Genomic DNA, 23,253 nt, shown 5'->3' with positions numbered 1-23,253 from the left:
ACCCTCTGAGATTTTGAACTTTCGAATAAGGATTGTGTTGGTCTGGTTCCTAAAAGTATCAGTGAGATATGTGATTGCTTTAAAGATACTGCTATTTCCCAAGAGTCATTTGATAAGGTTGGTTCTGTATCAGTACATGGTATACAACATATCGTTCCATATCAATTTAGTGTCTTAAATGTCATTTTCAAAAATATTGTTCCATTGGTTGCAGCTTTTATACTACTACCTCCAAAGGACCATATTTTTGGAAATGATATTTAGGACGCAATATTTGTGTCAGATTATATTATGACAATGATATTCTGGTACCCCATCATAGGCCGAAATAGATCAGGTGATTCTAGGGTCGAAGATCATGAGGAATGCTTACATCGAGGTGCAAGCACTACTGGAAAATGCAGCACCATGAAAATTATTTCTGAAAGAATTAAAGCAAATGTTGAGGATTGTGTATTTGCCAAATGTTGATATGTATGGCAGTTGCATGAATTATGATTCAGTGATGAACAATGTGTGGTGATGGGCTCTCTCAGAGACACGTGTTGCACAGGCCTGCGACTGGGCTCAGGCCTGGGCACCTCAAAGGAGGAACACAAGTTCCTGTGTCGGAAGTAACCCCGAGCCGGTTCTTCCCATTTATTCACCCCGCAGGCCACGCCTGGCCTGCGGATGACGTGGGTGTGTGTAGTTAGTGTGTTCCCGGCACGGAGCCCATAACACAAGAGCGCTGACCACTACATCCCTTTCCAACTCAGTCTTTTTTTTGGGGGGGAACAGACAAACTTAGAACAATTACTGAGATTAAATTAATAGAGTTCAGGGTACTTGCATGCAGTCTGATGGCATCAGCATCTGTAGCCTCAGCATGTAAAGTCTCTGAGCCATTGGCTCGGATTGGGGCACAGATTTTACCTCTGGAGGAGGCCCCTGTGGCGTATATCCTCATGTGGCACTTTGGCTGGAGACAGGTGAGGGAGTGGCAGGGTGTTGGTGTCCTGCTCCACTGAGTTGTCTTCACCCTCTGGCTCTCTGTCTGCAGCCTCCCAGGCTGGGTGTACTGGAGCTTCTGGTTGGCCGCTAACTGCTTCACTCAAGGTGTCGGTGGGGACTTCTTTGAACCAGGATATGTTTCTCGAAACTTCTTCACCTCCCTTCCTGGCTATTACCATGGTTCCATTAATGGCAACCACGGTGCGTGTGCCTGGTTCGTAGGTCATCCGGAATTTCCCCCCTGGCTGGCGATCCCTGAGTATGACAGTTGGTCCCAGTCAGAGAGTCTGTGATGCTGCGCAGCGTCGGGCACTGGCTTGTATGTTCTGCCATTCCCTTCGGTCTTGCACTTCTTGTGCTTCCGCTGGTGAGGGCGTCTATCCTGGGCAGGTGAGAATGAGGTCTCTTCTTGTGCCTTGTAGCATTAGTGCCCAGTGGCTTCGCTGCGTGGTGCAGTGTGGGGTACTCCTGTATTCTCTTAGGAACTCGTGGAGTTGCTTCACAGGGTTGGCTTGTTCCAGTATCGTAATGCGGAACATCTTGTTGAGGGTGCGCATGAATGGCTCGACGTCTCCATTTGCTTGTGGCCGCTGGGGTGTGACACGCTGGTGATGTATCCCTCATGCTTCAGAAACATGGTGAACTCTAAGCCTTGGAATGGTGGTCCATTGTCACTCCGGATTTCGTGGGGGAAACCAAACATGGTGAACACTTTCTCTAGGATGGGGCTCATGTGCGTGAACGCGGTTGATGTATCTAGTTCCACGACTGGGTACTTCGAGAACGCATCAACGATCACTAATGTGTGTTTCCCTCCGGGGAAGCTCCAAAGCTCTAAAGTCAATGCTCACTTTGGACCACAGGGTTGTGCATGTCTCTTCTGTAATTACAGGAGTTGGTCTCTCCAGGGTACTGGTCAGTTGACAGGATGAGCAGCGGCGGACAAGGTCTTCAACCATTTGGTCCAGTTCCGGGAAATAAAACCTTTTTCCTCATTTGTGCCTTCATTTTTGTCACCCCTTGATGGGCCACCATTAGCTAGTTGGGTGGCGTGGTATTTCAGTGCTTGATGTATGACCAGTCATGATCCCCTTAGCAGTATTCCATCACTTATGGTGCTGAATTTGTTCCTTATCCACCATATATTCATAAGGCCGTCCTTGTCTTCTGGACTCCAGGCGTTTGCCTGTCGCAAGTAGCCAGCCCATAATCCATCTTGTACCACTTGGAGAGTTCTGGCGTATACTGCATCGGCGGTGGCAGCTTCTTTGATGTCCTCGAGGGTCATGGCCCGAGGGCACGCTGGGGTTGATACCATGGGGACATACTGCTTGACATCTTCTTCGTCTTCCTGTGTCTCTTGTGGTACTGGGTGCCTGGACAGGAAATCTATGGGATTCTTTGCACTGGGCTGGTACGCCACCCCCATCTTGTAGGGCTGTAGCTGCACAGTCCATCGCTCAATCCGGGGAGGCGGATGCGGGGCAGTTCCTTTGAAAAGAGGCACGAGGGGTTGATGGCCAGTGACCACAGTGATGGGTTGTCAAGATGAAAATGGTTACAGGCCCACTTCATGGCAAGCGCCTCCCGCTCAATTTGGGTGTATCTTGTTTCTGTGGGGGTGAGCGATTTGCTGGTGAATGACAGCGCTGCCCATCTACCTGGTTCCTGTTCTTGAGCCAGTACAGCTCTTAGCCCTACTGCGCTGGCATTGACGAATAGTTCCGTTTTCTTGGTCGGGTCAAAGTATGCACGCTTGGCCTTTTCTAGGAGCGCGCTTTATTCCTTTGAATGATTCCTCTTCTCTCTCTCCCAATTGCCACTTGGCATCTGTTTTGGTTAGGGTTCTGAGTGGTTCAGCGTGGGTTGGCATTCCTGGGCAGAATCTCCTGCAGTATTTCGCAATCCCCAGGAAACTTCTTACCTTGGTGGGTGTCGTTGGGGAGGGAGCAATGTTGATGGCATATGATTTTATGGGATCAACTTGGATGCTGTCTTGATTAAGCACATACCCAAAGAATTCGAGGGATGGCTGGAAGAACTGACATTTGTCTTTGTGGAGTGTTGCTCCATGTTACCTCAGGCATTTTAGTGTGCTTCAGAGGTGCTTGTGGTGGTACGCTGCAGTTGCTGAGTGGATTAGTATATCGCCGCTAACGTTTAACACTCCCGGTAGGCCTGACAACAGCTCTCTTATAGTGTTCTGAAATACCTCTACTGCTGAGGATATTTCGAAGTTGAACTGTTTGTACCTCCTTAACCCCAAATGGGTGCTGAATGTAGTAATGTAGCGGCTTTCTTTGCACAGCAGGAGTTGGTGGTATCCTGCGTTTAGATCGATTTTTGAAAACCACTTTGATCTGTTGATATCTGCGATGATGTCGTCCATCGTCGGTGTGATGTGCCGCTCTCTGTTAATGGCTTTGTTTGGCAATCTCATGTCAATGCAGAGGCATATTACCCCGGGCTGCTTCGGTTTCTCTGCGATAACCATCGGGGACACCTCGGGCATTGGACCAGAAACCTTTTCGATCTCCCCTTGTTTTTCCAACGTCTCCAATTTCTTTTCTACCAGTGGTCTCAGGTGGAAGGGCACCCTTCTGTGGCGTATGGAAAATGGCGTGACGGTCTTGTTGATGTGGAGCTTGACGGGGTCACATTTGATGCAGCTAAAACCCTGGAAGTGTTCAGGAAATTGGTTGAGCAGCTCTTCGACTTGGTGGATCTGGACATGCCTGGCAAACGAGACTAGACCCAGATCTTCTGCTGTGTGGCTGCTCAGCAGTGTGCCTGCCTTTTTGTCAATTACATGGATGTTCGCAGTGACTTCTATGTCACCAGCTTTGACGAGGACCGATATTTTCCCTTTCAGTGGCAAAGGGGTGTCAGCTCTGTATGTGTATATCCTGGTCCGTGAATGGGTGACTAGTGGACAGGGCCAAAGACGTCGATATTGTTGAAGGCTTCGCCTTCAACAATATCCAATGCTCCTGTGTCGATAATGGCTTTAACTTCTGTGCCTGCGATTTGGATGGTGCAGGTGGGCTGTGGTCTTCTGCGTCGCTTGAGCTCTTTCGCAAAGGATATGAGGTATATTTCCCCTTCGTCCTCTTCTGAAGATGAGTCGACTGGTCTTTGGTATCTGGGGACGGTTTGTGATGTCTCTTCTGGTGGCATGGACGTTGTTAAGGATAGTTGACGCACTGCCTGCCATGGTGGTTTTTGGCTTCCAGTGTCGCGGCCTCGATTCCGTCAACGACACACCGTGGCATAGGGATTTAGGATTCTGCAGTTCGTGCACATTTTCACTTTTGATGGGCAATATTTGGCAGCATGTAGTTCATTTTGGTGTGTCCGGTGTTGGTCTTCAGGTTGTGTCGGCACGCAGTCTTTTCCTGAGGGCATCCGCCCGCTCTGTTTTGATCGTGTCTGTCCGTCCTGGGGGCTTGGTGAGGGCTTTGTCCATTTCGGTGGCCCTGGCTACTGACAGGTCGTGGGACCTTGCTAGTATGAGGATGTCTTCTAGTGCGATTTTCGGTCGGGGTAGGATGAGTCTGCGCAATATCTTGTCCCTGTACACTTGAATCAGTTGCGCTCTAATTTCTTTTGGTTGATCATCTTCAGTGCACATGCTTGCAAGTTTGCTCAGGCATGTGTAGAAAATGTCCATGATCTCCCCTTCTCTTTGGCAGGCTTGGCGAAGTTTGAAGCGTTTAAAGTCCGGGTTGAGTTGGTGGTCAAAATGAGCATTTAAAGCAGTGACTGCTGCGCCATAGCCCGTTGCTGCCCCTGTGTTTGGTAGGTACTTGAAGAGCTTGAAGTTCTCATCATCTGCGTAATGGAGGAGAAGTGACCGTGTCACTGCTTCATCGGCAACTCTTTTGGCAACAAAGTAGTTGTCGAGGCGTTCGATCCACATCTTCCATCTGGGAGCGGCGGTGGCAGGGTCCTCCAACTCGCTGAACTGCAGCAGCACCCCTGATGCCGCATGTTGGAACAGGACATGGACCGAGGCGGGGGCTGGGGCATCATCTCCCATGGTGGTGCTGGGCAAGTATGGTACGGTGCCCAATGCTGGAGCAATAGACGTCAGGGGCAAAGAGGTGTGGGTGGCCGCAGGCTGCTGTTGGCAGGCGCTTGCTGAGCAGAGTTCAGGTACCGGCTAGTTCCCTTAAGTAACGGAGACAGCAGTGTGTGGTATAGGTCATTGTCCCTCCCACGCGGTCAAGAACAGAACGTGCAGTGCCTACGGAGCAATGGTAAGCGGAGGGGCCTGGAGAAAAAATAGTGAGGGACCAACCTGCTGGTTTGTGATACTAGAGCAGGGGTATAGGGTGAGACACTTGACTGCACTCAATCTAATGAATTCTGGTCTTGTTATAAGTGGGTGCCAAGAACCTGAGGCCATATACCCCTAGGCCTCCAGAGTCAATGCCAAAGGCACTGTGTACAATTCGACAAAATGGTTCAGCACACCATATATTATACAGTGACAATATCAAATGAGGTCAAAAAAATATCAATAAGCCATGATGTATTCTCTTCTTTCTTTATTTCAAATCTTCACAAAGTAGCCAACGCGTTTCGTCCGAAGGACTTCTTCAGGGCGAAATGATAAGATACTGTTTTGTATTCTGGACTTTAACAGTAAGAAAAAATCTCCCGGTACTGTGATGGCACCAGTCTCCAGGAACTGGGATGGCAAATATCCTTTTGTTATGTAATAGATGGATCACGTTTTATGAGATGAATATATTCCAGCAGAAAGGAAGGATGTCAAATACACATCCACGACAGGTGATGAAAGTATTCACCTTTGTCGAATTACAGTTTCATGTGGTCTCCTCGGGCGTCGTCTCGGAAAACTGGTGGTGTGCAATTCTGGTGTGCACGTACTGCTGGTGTGCAATGCTGGGGTGCACGTCAAGGCCGGCTGCAGGAAGACGTAGCGCAGTGCCAGTGCAGGCAGCAAACTGAAGATGCTTACACGTCTGGTGCAAGAGGCACAAGCATTGCTCCTTGTGCTGTGCGGGGTCCCAGGACGAGATGCGGCTGCACGCATGCACATGCAGGCCGTTGATTTCTACCTCAAGCGGCTCCTCGCAGTGGGAGGAGCTGTGGATACAGTATGGCAGCGTCAGAAAGATCAATGCGGGGTGAGTATTGTGGCCCCCACCCTCATACCCAGTGTGATAATGGGCGCTATCAGGGACACATGTTGCATGGGCCTGCTACAGGGCTCAGGCCTGGGCACCCCAAAGAAGGCATACAAGACTTAGTTCCTGTGAGGGGGTTCTTCCATTTTTTCGCCCAGCAGGCCACGCCTGGCCTGCAGATGACGTGGGTGCGTGTAGTGTGTGTGTTTCCAGCGCGGAGCCCGAAACACAAGAGCGCTGACCGCTACACAATGCACCTAATTTTAAGGTGTTCAATATATCTGCAATGCTAGCTGCATAATCAGCTGCTAAGTATGTCGAATTTTGTGGTGGCTTGTTTGTTTCACCCATACAAAGCCTTCCACAATGCTGAGCCTGCATACCTAAACCACCGCCTCGCCTTTTTCATTCCCACCAGATATCTCCGCTCTGACCAACGGGCCCTGGCCGCCATCCAACAGATCTGCAAGACCACGCTGGAGGAAGATCCTTCTCCTACTTTGCTGCAAAGGCCTGGAACTCCCTGACTCTGCACTTCAGGCAATCACCATCACTGCTGCAATTCAGGTAGGACCTCAAGACCTAGCTCTTCGAGTGAACCACAGATCCTCCCCCTCTCCCTACTCAGCGCCTTCACACCCTCTCGAGAGACTCAGCAAACTTTAAATGAAACCTGATCAATTGATGACATGACTGGAGTAGTGTTAAGTATGTTTAGTTCGTGTGTTTAGTACAGTGTGGGATGTGAGCCATTTATTCATGATACGAAGAACTACATAAATGGCCTTTTTTCTTTAGCACATTAGTGTCAAAAAAGAAATAAATCAACAGTTACATTCAACCTCTTTAAAACAGGATTCTATGGACATTAATATGTCTTTCTGTTCTTTGGTCATTATTTGCATTTCAAATTTCCTCATTTTTTTTTAGAATCCAGTTTACAACATCTGTCCAAGTTTTCAGTTCTAATGTTCAGCAAATAACGGTTTTAACCACGTTTCAATTCAAACATATTAATTTTGTTGGAAATGTGAATGCTAATTTGTTGGAGACGCTCTATTTAACTAACACAAATAATTTCTACTGTGAGAAAAAAATAATTCAACACGTTTTCAGTTCGTATTTAAAATGTCAATTTTCCCTTTGGCTGGTGTTTTCATTATCAATTCATGCAGTGTCTATTAAACGCCCAGGCTTACATTTTTTGCCTTCAAATCTTGTAATGTGGCATTCAGCAGCTCGCTGGAATTTCGTCCTGGAGGGAATCATTTTTTAATATAAGGTAATTAGCAGTGCAACCAAGCGGTAGTCAGGAGCAAACTTGCATTTGTGAAATTCGAGATGGTGGTGGGCAGGGCCGGACTGGGAACAGCAACCAGCCCTGGAACGTTCCTGCTCGACAGGCCCTGGGAGGGGGTGTGGGGTTGTGGGCGCTAGCGAGGAACAAAACTCATGCTTTTCTTACAGGGGGCCGATATTGCAGGTCAGCTGAAAAATAGTCACCCACGGGCACAACACTGACCTCCACCCCTCAGGCCCACCGGTGGAATGCCTGGTGCCCACTACAGCCAGTCTGGCCCTGGTGGTGGGGCGGCATTGTGCACATTTCTGTTTGCAATTAGATGATTGTTTTACACCAAACATATCTTCAGCTGACAGGAGACTGCTGAAATATGTTAAAACATAACCTCAAATTTCCAAGAGGCAAATAGGCATCACAGTACAGTAATTTGATGTTTGAGATGGGCTTCAATGGCACAGTGATCAGCATCAGACAGAAAAGCCAGCTATTTTCACGACAAGTTCCAAACATTTTGAAATTTCTAATGCTTATCAAATTACTTGTTTGATATATGTGTAATATAATATTCTTCTGTTTTGGGATAAGGTGCAATAAGTACTGCTTTCATACCCAGTGCGGAAATTAATTTGCTCCCGGCTACCAAACATTTCAGTTGTTTTGCTACTTAAAAAGCAGGTGAATATAAATGGTAGCTATTTTGTATAGAAGCTGTTTACTCCCAGACGTGAGTCCCATACTCACTGTGCAATAGGACTCAATCTATATATCATGGATAAGACCTAAGTAGGTTGCAACCAGCACAGGGTTGCTTGTAGTCCCCTCTTAATAGGTCCTTGCCTGGGAAATCGGGATAGACAGTTCCCCTGAGTATCAGGATTTGTGCTGATTTTCATAGGATGGGCCTTTTTCTAGAGTGGCATGGTGGTATAAAAACGTTATACTGGAATACAGCCTGAGCGATTATCAATGTTTGAGATTAATTCAAGCATTCCATTCATCACCTTTGTTGTTTTTGCAGGGCAACAGGTATGCCTAGACATGGACCCCATGCTCACTGTGCATAGGACTCAAGCTATACCTCTCTTATGAGACAAAAGTAGGTTGAAACTGGTCTGGGGCTGCTTATGGTCCCTTCTGAACAGGGCCTCAACTAGTTGTTTGAGATAGGCTGATCCCATAATAAATAGGGCTAGTATTAATTTGCACAAGATTGGTCTTTTACTAGAGTGGCATATGAGAGAGAAACAATGGACTGGAATACAGCCTGAGCAATTGCTAGTGGCTGAGATCAATTCCAGCATTCCATTCATCACCCTATTGTTGTTGAAGGTTATGTGGTAAGTGTGATTGGTATGTTCAGCCATGGGTCCCTTTTTCTCTGTGCCATAGGACTCAAACTATATCTCACTGACGAGGCCTAAGTAGGCCAAACCTGATCTGGGGTTGCTTGTGGTTCCTTCTGAAGAGGGCCTTGCCTGCCAGTTCAGATATGCCCAGTGCCCTGAAAAACATTTGTACCAATAGTATAAGGAGACAGGGTAGGGACCCTTAGTGCTTGTGGGGGGACAAAGAATGACCTCTCGCAAAAGCCTAAATAAAAAAAGGGGTGTCGCTAGGGCCAAGTGCAACTCTCCTGTGTGGTACTGCGGAATATTGGGGATATTTAATGTGAGTTACCTCAGAATATATGGTTGGATTTTGTATTTTACCATTATCATGGGAGTACTATGGCACCAAACCTTTTTTTATATAGTTTTTTTTAAATAAGATGTGAGAATGGGGTGGCTATGAGAAAAGCATGTGTGTTATTATTGGGTACACACAAGGGTAGAACTTTCTGCAATCCTTAATTATTTTTCCTCCTGCTGTGTAATGCACTCAGTTTCTTTCAAACATACCAGACATGTCAAAGCTAATGCTATTGGTCTTTGAAGTCCATGCCTTATTCTTCTAGAAATGACGAAATTACTTTATTGACATGCTTTCGGGATTTCTCAATCTTTGGACAGAATTGGTTGGATTACTTCCACTTCTGCATTAGACATATGTTGAAAGAGACAAAGGCATTGCAGCGGAAGAGATTAATTATTAATTAACTCTCCTAGCTTTCCTTGATTTGAATTGCTAGGGTACCCATGTGATTGCCTCCACAGTGTACAATCATGACATCAGGGGGCTCACAATTTGAAATGCTTTCCTTCATAGGCAGCAGTTGATACCATATCATCCCTCTGTGGCCGAACCACGTAATGTGTACCCCAGATCCTTTTACATGCCACAATGTTTTGCATCTCATTACCCAAAAATGAGAAAGGAGAGGCCCGCAATTCAGATGCTAAGAATTATTCTGGTATCCTATTGTAACACAAATGAGTCTGCAGCGAAATGAGAAGTATTCTGGAAGAGAATGCAAATTGAAGAGGAAAAACACGTTTGGATTCGTACCTTCATGATTGGTTGCTGCTAGTGAGGTCAAACATTAGGTTACGAAACAAGTAACTGCCGTTTTGTTTGTGAATTGAAATTGGAAAAGAGGAAGTGTTGAGTATGGAATTTGCTGCTCTTTTTTTAACTCATTAAATATACAAACATACTGGTGATCATATTATTTGGAACTTTCCGTAGAGCACACTATACTTGGTGTATCATTGAACTGAAGACACTTCTTATCATGGTCTGACTACCTAGGAAAATGGTGTACAGTAGTGGGGCATATTCCAGTGTTGGTTCAATGTGAAAGTTAATACATTCTTTTTATTCAAGTACAATTGTAATGTAAAGATTTGCTCAACTACGTATTGATACTTAAAGTTGGAAAATGACATGAGAGTTGTGGATAGAGTGAGAAAAGGGTGATATTTCTGAAAATATGTCAAAAGGCAAGGAAAGGAAGCAAAGTCAGCAACATGGACACTCTTGCACAGCTATCTGCTCTGATTTCCAAGTGTAGCTCACTAGGCAGGTGCAGTAGTCCACTATATGTTGAATGTTCTATTATATTTCACTATACTGACATGGTATAAAAATGCAAAATGTGTTTCTTTTGAAAGTGTTATATCGATATCATCTAGATAATTACAGCAAGGTTGGCTTAGAGATATGTGTCTGTCTGAAAAAAGCAGAAGATGCAAGGCTACAGCTATATGTTTTTATTATTTGGAGAAAGTATGAAGTTTTTGAAGTGCAAAAATGTCCAATTTACATTTCTCGTGGGTTGCCAAATTTCTGTTATTAGTAGTAAATGAAACCAAAAACTCAAAGTAAAGTACTTCACCTCAAGCTCCTAATACATCCGTTTGGTAAGTCATAATTAATTAGCAGACACAGCAAATGCCTTAAGGTAGGGACAGTGGTGGTGAAGTAGGGCGGGAGGTGGAAGTGTTGAGGGAAGGAATAAAAACAAATCACTTACCTGGTTATGGTCCTGCGATGCCGCCTCTCCTCATCTCCGATTCCCAGAATGGAAGAAGGAAGCACGCAGGCTTTCCCTAAGCCAATCATTATGCTGCTGTCAACATGACAACAGCGTCGTGATTGGTCTGAGCACCATGATTTGGCACTCAAATGGGGACTATGAGCCTCTGTTATGTGCTGGTTTTAGGCCCATGTAGCAAAGCTGCACATTTTCTACATTGTCCTCTTTTTGCACAATAAAATTACTGCTTTGACCTATTGCACATATTCCAGTGCTTGACAATGTTATATTAGTTTCTCTGAAACTATATATTTTTTAAACATCTGGCTTAGCATAACATTATCACAATGCCTTGAGCACCAGGTACAAGGCTGCTACGTATGAGGTACACATGTTGTTCTATCTTAATCCACAGGTGACAGAGCTATCTACAAATCCATACCATTACTAATTTATGCACACACCGCAAGGATGCTTTTTAATATAAATACTAAGCATCTGCGAGTTTTAGTAGAGGAGGCACTTCAGCTGACATAAACAGTCCTGGTATGCTGAGACTTCCCCATGCAGTGGTCTGACATCTCCATGAGGTGTGTCCAGTTCATGACCAAGATGGGGTACTACATTCTCTGCTACCAGGTAATGGGCTTAGATCATCCCTAGTGGAGTTCTTGGTTCTACACCTACATACACTCCAGACACACTTAAAATAGGGTTTGCATAGTAGTAATACACCTGAATACTACCTTGTTGTGTGTATATATATATTGCAACCGTTTGTACAGGCGCAACCAGCTTTTCTTAAAGACTCTGGAGATTTTCTGTGTAAAATTGATGACTTTGCATGGCAACCTGATTTCATATTTGTAACATTTGACGTCCAAAGCCTATACTCCAGCATCAGACACTCAGATGGTTTAAATGCAATGAAATATTTTTTGGGTAGTCGCAACATCACACTACACCAACATACCATGATGCTGGTCCAAATTGTGGAATGGTGCTTGGCAAACAACACTTTCTCTTACAACAAACTTCTGTACCAACAGACCCAGGGCATGGCCATTGGTACTTGCTTTGCCCCCATCTATGCGAATTTGCATATTGGCTGGTGGGAGGAGCAAGTACTCATGGCCCAACACACCCAGACATACCTCAACCACATTGTTTTATACAAGAGGTACATAGACAACATCTTTATGGTGTGGCAGGGGACAGAGGAAAGTGCCTTTGATTTTGTCAAAACCATGAATGAAAACAGTTTGAACCTCAAGTTCACATGCACCACCAACACCACCAAAATCTCATTCCTAGACATAGAGGTTTTTCAGAGAGATGGTAGAATAGAATCCAGAACATACAGAAAGGAGACAGCAGTTAATACTATATTACACGCCACGAGCTTCCACCCTGTCAAACTGAAGGAGAGCATACCATATGCAGAATGCCTCCGCTTGAAAAGAAATTGCAGTCTAGAAACTGACCTATGTGACAACACAGAGAGCCTTTTTTCTAGGCTTTTTCTTTAACTGCACTATGTATATATCTTTATGTATATATCTTGATGTCCACTGCAACTCCTCTAGTCTATACAGCAAACCCATTAAACTGCATAACATCTAGCTTCACCATCTTTTGCACATTTTTTAACCCACTTATATACACATATGTTTTGTTATATATTCGTAGTCACACAAGTCACCAAACGACAATAGGACTTAACTATGACACTAACCTCACCACCACAGACCACTGGGCCAACATTTTTGACGTAATATAGCACACAGCCCTCATTAATAACTTCAACTGATTAGAACTTTTGTTTTTGTTGTTTTTCCAAATTCCGAAGGGAGTTCTTATTTCCACTCTTTATAAAAACCGGGTTGGGTCTCAGTGCCAAACTTGCTATATTCAACAATTGTATATACTTACCCCCATACGAGGAACATAGGACACTTTCCTGGGGTGTTACTTTGCCCACTTGGGCAGGACCCGTTTCTCTACCCATGTTTCATTCATGCCGTAACTCGTGTTTCTCGTGTGCTTATGGATCACAAGTACAAAACGGCACCCCAAGCCCGCCACCTTTGTGTACTGTACATGAACCAATAACATGGGCAATATAACTAACATGTTCATCACACAGAAAATCCACTTGTTGCCTTTTGCACTCAGCCAAGATATCTTACCGCCAAGGATCTTTTACCTAAGCGCCTTGGCACGCTGAACACACCCGCTCCCACTTTCCGCTCTCCCATTAACCCAAACCCGTAAATTATGGCCCCAAAACAATTACTTAAACTGGGAATAGGAGGTTAAAACAATGATAACATGCTCGGAGTGTAACCTCCGATGAGTCCAAGCTTTAATTTAGCATCCTCTTACCTTCCGCCGGTAACGCGATGCAAAAACACTACCGCGGCTGAAAATTACAGAATGGACATGCGCTGACAGGTCTTATAGACAACGCAATCTTTTTTCCATGTCGACGGTTCTTTTCTCACCAGGGTAACAGCCTTACACAAACCAGATACTCCCTGTTTCAAATATTGGTGAACTTTCTAAAAGTGGTCTGTTTACATATGAGGTCTATTAACCAATGTGACATATACAAATGTAGATGTATAGCACGATTTACATATTTACGAATTTTGTTTAATAAGGTAACACAATGACTTCGCAGAAATGCATATAATTTTGTACCTTCCATGTCTATTACTGTGTCACATGTCAGTTTTGTCGTTTTCCAAGGGACCAATGGGTTATTTTGTATCACTATAAATGTACTACATGCACTTGGTGAAACCAGATGTAGTGAGCAAGGCGGACTTGTCCACCGAAACAAGTCTGGTCTTCTTTCTTGTGAATAAAGACCCTTGATTTGAATCCCTCGGAGCCGGGGCCCTGTTTTTCAGAAGTTTGTGAACCCAGGATTGGGTATATATATATATATATATATATATATATATATATATATATATATATAGATAGATATATAGATATATATATATATATACCAGGTTGTCCCAGTCGAAACACGTCGTGCCACCTGATATGGAGGAATAACGCACGTATTCACTGAAATGCTGGAGTGGTCTCTACCTGATTTCTGTGTCGCTACGATTCTGTTGCACTTCAGGATTATATATATATATATATATAAACTTAAGCTCTGAATCCATTTGCTTTTTGGATGTCGAGGTATTTGTGGAGGGTACTGCCCTCAATACGAGACTTTACAGGAAGCCCAGTGCAGGAAATACCATCCTGCACTCCAACAGCCAACACCCAGCTCACTTAATTCGGAGCATTCCCTTTGGAGAGATGCTCCGAATAAGGAGTATCTACAGAGGCATGCAGGTTACGTTTCCTGGCGAGGGGCTATTCCACAGAAAATCTCACCAAAGCGATCAGACGTTCCAATTCAGTGAGTAGACAGGAGGCACTGATTCCTAAAACTAGAAACACCCATTTGGATGTTTCCTTGACAGGGGATGCCCAAATCAGTTCCCCGCGAGTTATTTTGACATTTAACCATCAACATGGGGCTCTTCGCAAAATAATAAATAATAATTGGAATCTGGTTCGAAGTGATCCAGTGATTGGTCACAAAGTGGATATCAAACCAGTTCTAACATTTAGAAGATCCCCTTCAATGTCAAAGGCTCTAGTCAGTAACACCTTGGAACCCAAGACCTCTACCACCTGGTCAGTACTGAAGAAGGGCTTCAAGGCATGTCCTCAGTGCAAAGCCTTCCCCTTTGGCAGTAATAGGACCCATTTTAAAAGTCCTTTCCAAGAACATCCCACTGCCATCTCCAAGTGGCTCACGTGCAAAACAGATTATGCTATATATGTGTTGGAGTGTCCGTGTGGGCTCCAATATGTGGGCAGCACTAAACTGCCCGCCAACAAACGGATACTCCAACACATACGTGCAATATCTGGGCATGATCAAAATTATCCGGTTGCCAGGCACTTTCAGGATAAACATCTAGGCATTCCTGATGAACTCCAATTTTTTCTAATTGATTGTGTCGAAGCTTCAAGGAGAGGAGGTGACCGTGAGGCCAAACTCCGTCTCCTTGAGACGAGATACATTTTGGAGCTCGACACCAAAAATCCTAATGGCCTTAACGACAGGGAAGACCTTTATACTTGTCTGTAGGATTAATCGGATTAATCGGTATGCCTGTAAGACCTGTCCGGATATATTAGAAAACTTATGTTCCCCATATGATGTTTCCATTTTGTATATATGATGAATTTTTTAACAACACTTTTTTTGACACTCGTTTTCAGAAAATGACTAGTTCATATTTTTAACCTGGAAATGTTTACCATACCACTTGCACTTTATTGCTAATTTTGCACCATCACATTAAGCACTTTATATGTCTTGGGCAGACATTGTGACTGGCCCACTTGGGCTCTATTCAGATTGCATATAATTACTGTGTCATACTTTTTGGATTTATGCTGCTAGTTGATATATGAGCTATTTTTTCAAATTTTTACACATTTGGGAATATTAGATCCAACACAAAGCAATGTACATAGATTAATTTATTTATCGTGTACATATATTGATGTGTGCTTTTTCTACCGATCTGTGTATTGTAAATATGCTTATATTTTTATAAAATCTATATATATGATTTTATCAAATGTGTAAAACTTACAGGATTAAATTTAGGTGTTCCACTTGGGCACTCTCGTTTCGATTGCACAAATGCAGCGATACAATGTATAGTATTTCTTCCATTGTTCTGACACACCTTAAGGCACTGTCACTTTAAATGATCTGCTCACTGTTACGCAGTTTGTCATGTGATTAAGCCTCCTCGGAGGCGAAACGCGTCATGGCGGCAGCGCTGGCTTCACTGAATTAAACCACCTTTTCACCAGCACTTTTGGGTCGGCTCTTTGTTAGTTTGTATTCCGGAAATTTGGGCCCTGAGTGACAAGCTTCGCTATATATATATTCACTAAAAAAAACATAGGTTTTAGCCCTTATATAGTTAGGAATTAACATATAAAAAACCATTGAAATTCCTCCTATATAGTTAGCTGGACATTTTATTGATATAAAACCAATGAAATTCGACATATAGTTAGTTGCACTAACTATATATTTCGCGCATCCGCAATCCAATGCTGATGATGTCACATATTACATCATTCATGACATGGTCAGTGACATCACTGATGACATCATCCAGTGTCTGTGTGTTTTTGTAAAGTTTAAATATGTTTTACATATTGAAGAATGAGAGGATGTATAAGAGTATGGATGAAGGATTTGATTGTATAAGTGAGTAAGTATGTGTTAGTATATCTGTGAAAATGTAAGCTGTTCTGTGTTTAACTGTATAGATGAAGAAATCAAAATGTGATTGATTCTTTACAGGACTCAGTAGGTGTGTGAGTAACTCCATGGATGAGTGGCAGTGTGTGAGTGTCTGCATAGGTGTATGAGTGCATATGGTAGTGTTGCAATGATGAGTGACAGTATGTACAAATGACCTTATGGGTGAATGAATGAATGTGCATGTAGACGTAGGAATCAGTGAGTGGGTATGTAGTAAATGGTATTGGTGTGTCAATAGTTTCAAAAATGATACTCTGTATTTTACACTAGGTGTATTAGAGTATAAGGAGGTGCATTGTATTATCACATGAAGTATATCATCAGTGGTGTGATTATTGATGTTAAATGAGCTGTCATCAGTGATGTCATCAGTGATGTCACTGACCATGTCATGAATGATGTAATATGTGACATCATCAGCATTGGATTGCGGATGCGCGAAATATATAGTTAGTGCAACTAACTATATGTCGAATTTCATTGGTTTTATATCAATAAAATGTCCAGCTAACTATATAGGAGGAATTTCAATGGTTTTTTATATATCTTAATTCCTAACTATATAAGGGCTAAAACCATGTTTTTTTTAGTGAATTTCATTGGTTTTTTAAAGGCTAATTCCTAACTATATATAGTGTATAACCTATGGTTTTTTCAGTGAATTTCATCGTTTTTTAAAAATTTTTATATATATATATACATATATATATATATATATATATATATATATATATATATATATATATATATATATATATATATATATATGAAGAAATCGCCTCCTCTCAATGAAAGAAGCCGAAGCCTCGAAGGGGATTTGCAAGACAACACCCTTTATTCTTTAAAAATGGCGAATGCATTTCGGCCGGGTTGGCAATCGTCAGCGCCTGCGGTGAGTGTGTAGGAAGTCCCAAATGTCCTGCAGAGGAAATACACCCAACCGCACTCTGATAGGTGCAAAATGTTAGCTCCGCCCCTCACAGGTGAAGTTTTAGCCGGTCCGAGAAAGTCAGCGGACTCCGTGACCCATGATGCACTGGTTGCTCCCAGGTAAGTGTGGCTGAGGGACGTTGATGAAAATGCAGGAAAATAGCAAGGGTTGGGGTCAATGCAGGACATGACACGCAAAAGAAGTTGAAGGTGCTGCCTCGAGTCCCCACCTCACAAACCGAGAGTCCAAGTAGCAAAGTCGCAGGGGCGGGAGAACAATGCAACCCGCCCAGCCGAGGCAAATGTCTCAATTAGCCGCTTCAAATCGCTTGTATATATATATATATTTTTATATTACCTACTGCGAAAAGGCTGCACCTCCGTGCGGAAAGGTAGGAGGCCGCTCCAGCCGCAGCAGGTTGCTCCACGGCACCCGCCCTGCCGGGTGGAAAGATAGAAGCAGCTCCGAAGGCTCCCGAAGGCTCTAGCTGCAACGGACAGCTCAGCAGCTCCGGCCTCGGGAGCCCTGCAGAGTCAGCCACCGTCTTCCTTTTTCTCCCCTCGCGGCGGGGGCGGGCATTCCCGGCCGGCCGCGCTGGGATTGGCCGGCCGGCCCCAGCACTTCTGGAAAGGGGCGACCAATCGGTCCCCCCGAACGTATGGTGGAGTACCCCGATCCCCCCGGGAAGCCATTTCGGGCGGGAGGCGCGTCTCGGCTGGTATGCCCGAAGCGGCGTAGCCGGGGCGCGCTTTTTTCCCGCCCAAGAGTGGGTTGTCCTAGACACCGAAGCCGTCCGCCACGCCCAGGGAGGTGGGAGGAGGCGGGTTCACGCCCGCCCAGAGAAGAATAAAAGGAGCCACAAGCCAAGGAAGCATCCTCTTGTTCCTGTGCTCTGAAGCTGCACCTCCTCGCTGCACGTGAGCTCGAGACGGAACGAAGAGCCATTTTTGAACCCACCCACCATCCCCTGAAGACAGCAAGTTGTTGTGGTATAAAGTTCGTTTTTACGTAGTAGTTTTTTCTTGCAGGTTGTTTCTGAATAAAGTTTATGATTCGGTTACAATAAAGTGGATAACTCTGTGCGGTATGTTTTATTAAAGACTTTCATCAGAGTGATTAGTAATGTTTTAGATGTTTTAGGTTGAGACGTGATCTGTTTTAAGTAGGAATGTCTCTTGCTTTTTAGTCATTAATCTTGTTGTATTTATTGTTTGGTCGGGCGGTAAGGTCATGATCGGTGAGCAGTCATTGGAAGATCCCTAGGGGGGGGCGTCACCCATTACGGATGGGAGCGCCCGGGGGAGGTGGCCATTGGCCCCTCAACGGGGAGGCAGTCCCTTCTAAAGGACAGGACGCCGAAATGAAAGGGAAGGTGGTCAAGGCCCCTCCCTGGATAGGAGGGGCTACGGGCCCCTCCTGGGAATTTCCCGGGGCCAGGACATCTGCGACGGCAGATGTGGTAAGTTGTGTAGGGTGGGGAGGGGGGTCTACGCTACCTTCTAGACACCTCACACGAGTCCTCGGACGACCACGTACATGGCGTCGAGTTAACAGGGGCCCCTGTCAAGACAAGGGAAATTGGTATGGCACACGAGGTGCAGTCCTCTGTGCGGCCGCCCCTAACAAGTGAGGGGGGAGTTCTGGTTTAGGGATCTGACACCGGTTACGACCTTGCCGTTGGCCCTTAACGTTAGGATGTACAATTTCAATTTGAAATGCATTTTTGTAAGGATGTTAGTATCGGCTAGGAGAACCTTTGTATTAGATATATGTTAAGGTTAGCCAAACATCGTAATGTGGATATGAAATTGTACATGATATGAAACTGTTATTTTAATGTTTTGATTTTGTTTCATATTTTAATAAATACGGCCGGGAAGGGTAACTCCCTTCCCGTCTTCCAAAAGTTCAAGAACTGTTTCCGGTTTCCCAATTCTTGGGGATTGTGTTGAGAGGGGGTGGTGGGTATCTCAGCCATACGGGTCGCCGCGGGCAGCTCGGCGGCCCGATTTTAGGCAGGCAGGCGGAGACAAAAACGAGGTGGGCACTTAGCCGCTTCTCTTGTGGATGGGAGGGCTCCCTCCCATCACGGGAGCCCTGCAGAGTCAGCCGCCATCATCCTTCTTCCCCCTCGCGGCGGGGGCGGACATTTCCAGTCAGCCGCGCAGCACTTCCGGGTCGCCGTGGGCAGCGCGGCGGCCCAATTTCAGGCAGGCAGGCGGGGACAGTGCGCGCACGCGTGCGCGCGTATAGATATATAATTGAATTTAAATGCAATTTTCGCAGCAAATACTGAACGGATTTACACCATTTAAAGAAAAGCGTAATCTGCTAACCAGTCTCTTCCATTTTACCAAATTTGAAATAATTCCGTTCAGCCGTTCGGGATGTTGCCGAGTCTAAAGGTCCTATGGAAATTAACATGGGGAAAACACATTTTGGGACCCCCCTTTTTTCTCAGCCCCCACTTGACGAATCCCCCCCAGGGAAGGAGCGGAGCGAGCGAGCCATCTTCTTTGAGAAATTTGCGAAGATTTATCAACCAGCGCCAAAGTTATTCCCAATAGAATGTTGGGGATTTCCTATGGAACTAGGTCCTAACTATATATACCTACTGGCTACTGCCAGTAGGATATATATATATATATATATATATATGTATTGAAACTCTAAATGACTTGAATAGAATGAAATATTGCATTCCCTGAGTGAACATAACTTGGGGCGCTTAGTACTATACTAGCAATGTAAACACACCAGTCCTTTTGTCTGTTTTTTATGTTTGAATAATTTTTTGCTTAAAAACTACATATCCCACAATGCCACTTAATGGCTAAGGTGGGGCAGTATATAATGGGAAAGCAAAAAAGGACTCACTGACCGTGAGAAAAGCCGTGAGGCTGAAACGCGTCGGTGGAGTGTTGTGAAATAAAGTAACTTTGAAAAAGTATCCGGTTGTGCCGCCCTTCTTGTACAAAATTAAGTTTGGGGCTGTGATCCTGCCTTCGGGTCGAGCACACGCTGGTGAGCGCTCTCGTGCTTTAATGGATCGGATTGTTTGGATTTAATGGCTGAGAGAGAGCCCGATAACCTGCGATCGTCAAGATAGCCCTGAAGTTGGAGAAAACGCCCTCGGTGCTGTGGACGAAGCGGCAGGCTCGGCTGCGGCTGCAAAGACACCACAACGAGGTGAGCGATCCAATACACTGTGTAATTCAGCAGCGGGTTATCGAAGTGGCTGCGTTTATATTTCGGCGAGTGGTCTAAGCGTTTACATAACGCAAGGCAGGAAATATAAAGCAGACCGGAGAAAATAAAAGTTAACTAAATCGCTCACGAAGAACGCTCTTAAAGTGAGGTGTGTTTACATTAAAGCTCTGTGGAATAATGGAAGCAAGAGTTGCCAAACGTGCAACGAAAGCGTCAACTATGTTCAAACCAGGGGCAATAACAGTGGAAGTGACAAAGAAAAGTAAAACAACAGAGAGTGAAAATGTCACTCTAAAGCAGCAAATGAACACACTTGAGCGCTTATACAAAAAGGAAATAAATAAAAGCTGGGAGATCATAGCACTTGAGAATTATGTGGAAGTTAAGAGAATCCCGAGGGGATTGAGGATTTTTACCATGCCAACACACCCAGATACAAAGGAAGATCTTATCATGGAATGGCTTGACAATAACACAGACTGTTCTTTAAATATGATGCGCATTCTCATCAAGCATGCTAAAATTGACATTGATGATATCACAATCAAAATAAAAGAGTTTGAGGATATAATTTCAAAAGATACAAAGCAGGATGAAATCATAAAACTAAGGTCTGAAATGGAAGCACGACTGGACATATATGAAGATGAAATACAAGAGCGCAAAGAACGAAAGTTCAGAAGGGATGAACTTGATTACCTACATGGGCGTATTCTCACTTTCGCAAAGCGCTACGACAATCTGAAAAAAAACTTTCCTTTGAACACACCAGCATCAAGCGGCAGTGAATCGGATGCCAGCTTGGCGGAATTGACGAGTGAGCAGTCAAAAAACTTCAACATTTTAGAGGAGATAAAAATGGTGAATTTAGAAAAAGACATCACCAGAGGAGGCAGAGGGAGAATGCCCTTCCAGAGAAGAGGAAGAGGAAGAAGCATGCAAAACCCACCAAATCCCTCACCAGCACCAGAAAAACCCGCAGGTCCAAGCAGCGAAAGAAGACAATACCCCCTACGGAGCAGAAAGTAGCAAACTTAATCGTGAACTTATCAAGCTATCAACTGACAGATGATGAACAAAAAGTTCTTAATAAAGGCCTATCATTCTGTCCGGAGGCACATTTCGACTACCCACAAACCAAAATAGACCTATACAAATTTGTAAGAAAACTCAAACTGGCCAAAATCCATGCTAACAAAGTGATATCGAATAATGCCACTGAGACAACACAGCAAGCAATGGAAACGCAAGTGGGAACCACCATCGACCAACTCTCTGATTTAAGAGAAATATTTAATACAATGTACAATCCTGGAAGTGACGATGTAACGGACACACAAATGTTACAACAAATGGATATTCAAACAAATCTAAGCAAAAGCACTGGATTAAAGAAAAAATCCCGCTACTGCCCAGTCCTATCACCAGGTAACAAAATTGACTTGTTCGCAGAGGCAATGTCAGAAGAAATTGACAAACTAATAAAAGTGAAAGACAACAAACGACAAAACATCTCGACAAAAGAAAGAAAAGCCATACAAAATCTTGTGAATAATATCAGCATAATAATAAAACCCGCTGATAAGGGGGGCAATATTGTTATCCAAGACACAAGTGATTACATACTGGAGGCAGAACGCCAGCTGAATATACCTCAAAATTACAGCAAACTAACATCGAATCCAATGATGAAAATGATGTCTGAATTACACGGAAACCTAAAGACCTGGCACACGAAAGGATTGATCAATGAGGAAGAAATGAAATATATGATCACGGAATTTCCAATCACCCCGTGCATATACTTCCTGCCGAAGATCCATAAAACCCTGATCAGTCCGCCCGGCAGACCTATCGTTTCCTCCTGTGATTCATTGTACGAAAAAGTATCTAGATATGTGGACACCTTTCTCGCACCCATTGCCCAGAGTATGCCATCCTATCTGAAGGACACTGGTGATTTTTGAGAATCCTCATGGACATTTCGTGGAACCCAGGTTATCTTTTGGTGACAATAGACGTTGTATCTTTATATACATCCATAAGACATGATGTAGGATTAAAAGCATGCAAATATTTTTTACAACAACGCAGCATCAAAGAAATAGAACACACCTCAATGCTCCTACAGATGATACAGCTATGTCTTACGAACAACGTCTTTCTTTTCAACAACACTTTATACAGGCAAGAGTGCGGAACAGCCATGGGGATTTCTTTTTCCCCCAATTATGCAAATGTCACCATGGGATATTGGGAGAAAATGGTCGCCTGGAATACAACTGACCAAGAAGAACTGGACCGGATCATCTTATGGGTCAGATATATCGATGACCTCTTTCTGATTTGGAATGGTACTGACGAACAATTCCAAAAGTTCTTTACAACTTTAAATCAGAATGAGGAAGGTCTCCAGTTCACCTGTTCAACAAGCAGTGATGAAATTGACTTTCTAGACACCAAAGTCTATGTCTCCGAAGGCAAACTGGAAACTACACTGTTCAGAAAAAAAACGGCAACCAATAGTGTACTCCATGGTAATAGTTTCCACCCCAAATCACTACTCAGAAGCATTCCGTATGGAGAGTACATAAGATTGAAAAGAAATTGTTCAAAACCGGAAGAAGCCGAAAAAAAGATATGTGAAAGCAAAGCAAGATTCCAAGCAAGAGGGTACAAGGACTATGTGTTAAAAGACTGTAAAAAAAAGGCAGACAAAATCACCAGAGCTGAAACGCTCATTGAAAAACAGAAACCCCCACAGGATAAAGATCCACCAAGATTTGTAACGACATACAACAAGGAGAGTGGTATTATTGCCAAGAAAATGAACAAATATTGGCATCTGATCAGCAGTGACCCAGATGTGGGACC

This window comes from Lissotriton vulgaris, chromosome 5, assembly GCF_964263255.1.
Source record: "Lissotriton vulgaris chromosome 5, aLisVul1.2, whole genome shotgun sequence".
In the NCBI taxonomy this organism is placed as follows: domain Eukaryota; kingdom Metazoa; phylum Chordata; class Amphibia; order Caudata; family Salamandridae; genus Lissotriton; species Lissotriton vulgaris.
Note: the sequence above shows the minus strand (reverse complement) of the source record.